Source organism: Clupea harengus, chromosome 16 (assembly GCF_900700415.2).
Source record: "Clupea harengus chromosome 16, Ch_v2.0.2, whole genome shotgun sequence".
Taxonomy (NCBI): Eukaryota; Metazoa; Chordata; class Actinopteri; order Clupeiformes; family Clupeidae; genus Clupea; species Clupea harengus.
Window position 1 is genome coordinate 5,917,532 of NC_045167.1, and position 7,500 is coordinate 5,925,031.

General features: G+C 45.9%; 1 non-coding gene across 1 annotated transcript; it reads left to right on the forward strand.

The window, feature by feature from the left end:
- Window positions 1-99: 99 nt before the first annotated feature.
- trnaq-uug lies at window positions 100-171 on the forward strand. Its single transcript has one exon. It is a non-coding gene; the product is annotated as a tRNA-Gln (tRNA).
- The last annotated feature ends 7,329 nt before the right edge of the window (window positions 172-7,500 follow it).

Here is a 7,500-nt window from a genome sequence, read left to right on the forward strand (position 1 = left end):
ACACAGAGTAAAACCCTGTTCACACGGCTCATCTGATGCGCAGCTCATGATGGGGCGTATTTGCATGCAGAGTTTGTGTTACTCCACTACTCAGTGTGTGGTTCCATGGTGTAATGGTTAGCACTCTGGACTTTGAATCCAGTGATCCGAGTTCAAGTCTCGGTGGAACCTGTCTAATGTTCCTCTGCTGCACGTCACAGACATCAACTTCTGCCTCCAGATGGAAAAACAGCAGCTTTGCACCCCAAGAGAAATCTCTGGTCCAGTTTGGGACTATTATGCATTCACAGTCTGATGTTATACTAATACTAATCCTAATCCTCATCCTAATCCTAATTTACTAATGTAAACACTACTAATTCTGTCGTGTCAGATTTGTAGTTTGATAATAGGAAAAACACACAGTCTTCTGATCTGGTTAAAACTCTTAGTTCTTGTTACTTCTGGTGAAAGTTCTCAAGAGGTCCAGTAAACCGGCAGAGTGTGAAGCAAAAAAGGTTTATTCAGTCAGTGCAGTACCAACAGCCTAAACCTGAGCATGTCTCGAGACAGGACTGAAAGGTTTATTCAGTCAGTGCAATACCAACAGCCTAAACCTGAGCATGTCTCGAGACAACACTGAAAGGTTTATTCAGTCAGTGCAATACCAACAGCCTAAACCTGAGCATGTCTCGAGACAGGACTGAAAGGTTTATTCAGTCAGTGCAGTACCAACAGCCTCCTAAACCTGAGCATGTCTCGAGGCAGTACTACTGTGGCAAAGATTGCAATGGCTTATATACATCAGATGTCACCCTACATCTTCTACCCCCCCCCCCCCCCTTCTTGGGATACTGATGGTCTTCTTAGAGGCTGTGGAGGCCCAATGCTGGACACCATTCTCCGCTGGCCTCTCATCGTGGCTGCTTCCTGCGCTTCCTGGCTGAATCTTGACCCCAACTGACGCAGGCGCTCTATCTCACCCTCGGCTTGGAGCCCGTGTTGACAGCGCCCCGGGGGACGGGGAGACTCTTGGGCCTGCCTGCACGCCGGCCTGTAGAAAGATCCCCCACAGCATTTGGGGAGTTCCCTACCCAGTGTGTGTGTAGAACTGCTGCATTCTATGTTTTAAGACACACACACGTCTTGTCAGTGGTGTAGCTCATGCTGTGGTTGTGCAGTAGTTTTAACAGCTTATTATCATGAATATCCTTGTGATTATACTGATTAGCACTGCTACTGTGGTCGTCCATCCCCCTCCTGTCCACCCATTTGTCCGAACATCTATTCATCCACACACACACACACACACACACACACACACACACACACACACACACACACACACCCCTGTCCACCCATTTGTCCGAACATCTATTCATCCACACACACACACACACACACACATCTATTCAATCTACCTATTCATCCCACTGTCACAGTAGTGAGTGTTGAACTCAGGTGACCCTACTCTTTACAGCACGCACTTGTGCTCAATCGCACTCACGCTCTTCTGCTATGTGTGTGTGTGTGTGTGTGTGCTCATGGTTGCAGGTGCTTGGAAAGTTGTGTGTGTGGGTGTATGAATGTATGTTTATATTCTTATTTGTGGGTGCTTGAGTGTGTGTGTGTGTGTATGTGTACAATCACATGTGTTTGTCCAGTTGTGTTTTGTGTGTGTGTGTGTGTGTGTGTGTGTGTGTGTGTGTTGCAGTGTGTGTGTGAAGTAAGTGGACAATGGATGTACCACTCTGCAAAAAGGGGTTTTGTCCAATTCCACGCACATGCGCACACACTCATATGCACTAACACTTACGCACAACCGCCCACAAATCCTCTTCACTAGTATACGCCGTCCTCATTCCGCCACACACACACACACGCACACACACACTCACACTCACACGCTAAAGTTTTAAGGTCACACTGTGAGACCACAATAGAAAGGCCACTAATGCAGTAGCAAGTCAAACTTTCTCTCTTTGTCACACACACACACATACACACACACACACACACACACACACACACACACACAAACACAGAACCTCTCTATCTCCCTCCCACATGCAACCCCCCCACACAGCCCCTCTCTTCATCTCTTACACCCTCTCATCCCCTCTCACAACCACTTTTTCTCCCTCTTCATCACTCTCTCTCTTTCCCTCTCTTTGCAATCACTTCTTCTACCCCAGCCTCTCTACGTCAGTCTCACCTCCTACCTCTTTCTCTCTCTCTCTGTCTCCATGCATCCCTCTATCCCTGGCTATTTCCATCTAGCCATTTCTTTATCTCTCTTTATTGCTGTAGCTTTCTCTCTTCCCTGAGTGTGTGTGTGTGTGTGTGTGTGTGTGTGTGTGTGTGTGTGTGTGTGTGTGAGAGTATTGCCTCCTCTCATTGCCTCCTTCTCATTCACTCTCTCCCCATCCTTCCCCCTCTTTTCCACTCCCCCCACATCTCTCTCTCTCCATCTTACCTCTATCTGACTTTAACTCTTCTATCTGTCCATCTTTCTGTCTTTCCCTCCTTCTCTGCCTCTCGCCCTCCCTCTTTTCTCTCCATGTCTCTCTCTCTATCTGTTTCTCTCTTTCTCTCCTCCTCTCTCTTCTCTGTTTGTCCTTCCATGCTCTATCACTCCATCTGTATCTATCTGTCTCCATCTCTCTCTCTCCTTCCATCGTTCTGTCTCTCTCTCTCTCTCTTTCTCTCTATCCCTCAATCCCTCCATCTCTTCCTGATCTTGCTGCAGTGTGTTGGGATGTGCTACAGCAGCCGGTGGCCTGGTTCTGTCTGTGTGTGTGTTTTAGGTTATAAATCACCCCTGTGTTCCCCCACGCACCAAACACTGTATTCCCCACTAAAACACACACACACTCATGCATGCACACACGCGTAGACACTCATGCATGCACACACACACAGACAGACACACACACATGCTTACATACACACACACACACGCCGATTGACAGATACTACTACTACTACTCACTATACATTCGCCACACACACACACACACACACACACACACACACACACACACACACACAGATGTCTATACACAAGGACAATCATACTTATTTGCATACATACACATGGATGGACAAACACACACACACACAGATTCAAACACTGGAGGTCAGAGTGACCTGTTGACAAATGGTTCATCGTGTGCTCTGTTGTCAATTAATCTGTGTTGATACTGTGTATGTGTGTGTGTGTATGTGTGTGTGTGTTAGTATGTGTCTATGTGTGTGTGTGTGTGTGTGTGTGTGTGTGTGTGTGTGTGTGTATATGCCATTATATCTCTCAGGGACAAATGGTTTCACTTACGCAAGTTTGAATGGGCAACAGACAGATAGAGAAAGAAGAACTGAAAGTTGAGTGAAAGAGAGATAAAGAGAGAGAGAGAAAGATGGAGGGATTGAGAACATTAATGTGTGTGAATGTCAATAAGAGAGAGAGAGACAGATAGAGAGAGAGAGAGAGTTTATTGGACCAGTATTCAAAGTTTTATATAACTGCACCCTTCAAACTAAAATGTATTAAAGCATCCAACATGTCCAACCAATCACATCAATAGGTGACACCATAAAAGTCAAAGCCTTGGGTTAGAGAAGCTGAGAAGTTTTATTTGGTTTTGGCCTTGTGTCTATGCGACAGTGTATGTGTGTGTGTGTGTGTGTCTGTTCAGAGGTTTTGTTGGGTTTTGGCCTCGTGTCTACGCGACAGTGTGTGTGTGTGTGTGCGTGTGTGTCTGTTCAGAGGTTTAGTTGGGTTTTGGCCTTGTGTCTACGCGACAGTGTGTGTGTGTGTGTGTGTGTGTGTGTGTGTGTGTGTGTGTGTGTGTCTGTTCAGAGGTTTAGTAGGGTTTTGGCCTTGTGTCTACGTGACAGTGTGTGTGTGTGTGTGTGTGTGTGTGTGTGTGTGTGTGTGTGTGTGTGTTCAGAGGTTTTGTTGGGTTTTGGCCTTGTGTCTATGTGACAGCAAAGTTGACTGGTCCTGAAAACGCATCCTTTTGAAAAAGCGTTCCAGAGTGGAGACTTTTGAAAACACAGCCCTTGCATCGCCGTGTGGACAGGCGAAAATGGGGGTTTTTGAAAACAATGATGTCACAGCCCCAACTTTATCCAATCCCCTTTCATTCTCCGTTCAGTCTGAGCTCCGCCCTCCAAAGCCTTCACCACGCCCTCAGTGACATTGAACAGAAAATCTATTTTTGATTGTCAGATGGTTGTGAGCCAATTTGTTCTATTTCCACAAGGAGGACGTTTAATACGTTTGATATAAAGTCACGCTAAACGTTAACGACTTTGAGCAGGGTAAGTTCACTTCCTTGGGGAAATTCTGTTCGCCCAAACCTTGTTTTTGCTAAAGTTATAGTTAGAAAGGTTTCTCATCTTGTAGTATCGTTGCTTTGACAAACATCTTGTTTAGTTGAAGGCTGTAACTTGCAGCATGGGTTATGCAAGAAATGTGATTTTAAAATGACCTAACTAGCACCTAGCAACCTAGCATTTAGCAACCTAGCTCGTTTTTGCATTTCCGTGTGGTCAGGAGGAGCTCTCAAAACATTGCGGTGTGGACGCGGATCTTTCTGGAAACGCAAAGGAAAAACATTGTTTCCAAAACACTCTGTTGTCATGTGGATGGCATCTGAGTGTGTCTGTCAGTAAGAGAGGAAGAGAGGGAGAGGGAGGAAGAGAGGAAAAGGGAGGGAGAGGGTTTATTGTCATTCAACAGCCTTTAAAATGCAGACAGTGGTTTGTTGCCAACCTGAAGGAAAACACATTTACGAGACACAGATAGACACACACACACACACACACCAGTTAGGTGTGTATCAGGCATAATCATCCAACCTTCTAACAAAACAAACAGACACAAATACTGAAACACACACACACACACACACACAAATTGCTCACTTAACAAAACCAACTGAAGATAAATTCTGGTTAGCTAGACTGTTGTTTACCTGACACTGGCGGATATGAGTACCTATTTATATCTCTCATCACCTCTCTTTCTACATCCCTCCCTCACCCTCTCTCATTCCTCTCCAGCTCTCCATCCCTAGGGTTTCTCTCTCTCTCTCTCTCACACACAGACACACACAGACAGACACACACACACACAAACACACACACACACACACACACACACACACACACACACACTCCTTTGTCATTCCCTCCCATCCTGATTTTCATCTCTTCCATTCTCTCTCTGTCGCTCAATTTCCTATTTTCTCTCTCCTATTCCCTCGCAGTCTGTCACTCCACCCCTTTACTATTTTTCACCAATTCTCTCTCTCTCTCTCGCAACCCCTCTTTCCTCTTTCTTCTTTTCATAATTCCCTCGTTCGCTGCACTCCTCCTTCTCTAAATTGTTCTCTCAACTTCCTCTCAGCGGTCCCAACTGTCCCATGTCACTTCCTCCCAGCCTTCCCAACTGTCCCATGTCACTTCCTCCCAGCCTTCCCAACTGTCCCATGTCACTTCCTCTCAGCCTTTCCAACTGTCCCATGTCACTTCCTCCCAGCCTTCCCAACTGTCCCATGTCACTTCCTCCCAGCCTTCCAGACTGTCCCATGTCACTTCCTCCCAGCCTTCCCAACTGTCCCATGTCACTTCCTCTCAGCCTTCCCAACTGTCCCATGTCACTTCCTCCCAGCCTTCCCAACTGTTCCATGTCACTTCCTCCCAGCCTTCCCAACTGTCCCATGTCACTTCCTCTCAGCCTTCCCAACTGTCCAATGTCACTTCCTCCCAGCCTTCCCAACTGTTCCATGTCACTTCCTCCCAGCCTTCCCAACTGTCCCATGTCACTTCCTCCCAGCCTTCCCAACTGTCCCATGTCACTTCCTCTCAGCCTTCCCAACTGTCCCATGTCACTTCCTCCCAGCCTTCCCAACTGTCCCATGTCACTTCCTCTCAGCCCTCCCAACTGAGTTAGTGTCGGCGGACGGCGGTGGCAACAGCAAATTAACTGGTCTTTATATAGTTTTTCTTTCGTCGTCAATCCCAATATGGGATTAATGCCTAACCTAAGCTATTAGCTGCTATTAGCTGGAAACTGTTATTTAAGAATTGCCCCAGAAGAGAGCAGCTATTGAGTCAGGCTACTTACTTGCCAAATGTAATCACGCGGTCCTAACTCGCCGTATGTAATTGTGTGGTTCTCACTTGCCGAATGTAATTGTGTGGTTCTTATTTGCCGAATGTAATTGCATGGTTCTCACTTGCAGAAAGTAATTGTGTGGTTCTGATTTGCCGAATGTAATTGTGTGGTTCTCGACAGGTTTGAGTCAGACAGATAGAGATGGGTGTAAAATCAACCGATCTCATAAGCCATTTTGACAAGTAGTGACAGACGAGGAGACTGGTTTTTGAATCTAGTTTGACGAATGTAATGGTCCGGCTCTCAGTAGGCTTCCAGTGATAAGTGCTATTTGTGCCACGCGTTAATGTCATTTTCTGTCAGTAGACTGTTATTTGTGACTGAATCCTATTCATGCCACAAACAGGCTGGTGGCACAGGAGTGCGTCTCGGTTACTCTCGGTGTTCTTGGTCCGTTTGAGTCAGGCAGACTCAGAGCACAGAACCAACCGATCCCATCAGACATTGAGATATTTCACAGGCGCACACACACACACACACACACACACACACACACACACACACACATTGAGATACTTCACAGGCGCACAGTGAAGAGTGTGCCAACGCGGTGCACACGTGCCATGTGTAGGGTCACTAATGCTCTAGTACTGACTTACACCTGCACTTATCGGGAATTAGTACCTTGGTCAGATGCTAACTAACTACATGCTAATTGAATTGGCTTTGTACCTGTGCCTGCACAATGACATTGACAACAGAGTTGAATCTAATCTAATCTAATCTAATCTAAACTAGTCATACACAAGTCAATAGTTAGTGACGTGACTGGATGAAATTCAGATTTGTAATTTATAAAGGCATATAGTTGGAGGGGCTTCTGAATTCTACATAAAGGTAATAATTGCCCTTTTGGTGGAGAGATAAATACATTTGATTTCATCACCATGAACCCCACCCTGGCTGTTGGTGGTGTTTGCAAGGTTTTTGAATGCCTTTTAGGTAGTTAGCTTGCTAGTTTTGGATCAGAACTCCTTATTGCTGCTTTAAGGCATAGACAGCCCGGACCGCCAGGTTTGCCAAACTGAACCGCAAATTCCATTACAAATCTGAGTTGGAAACACTTCTGCAACAAAAACTTCACACTTCTGTTTTCCTTTCTAAACCCGAAGAGAAACTTGAGCAGGAAGTGGGAATAGCAGGAGTCACTGTTGTTTTGAGTAAATAGACACGGCTAACCTTTACATATGAACTTCTCCCACTGGCTCAGATGAAGCGGTAGCTAACCTTTTCCCATCACAAAGCAATATTTGGAAGTGGATGACTTTGGTTTTGGGTGTGTGTGTGTGTGTCTGTGTGTGTGTGTGTTTGTGTGTGTGTTTTGTGTGTATGTTTTG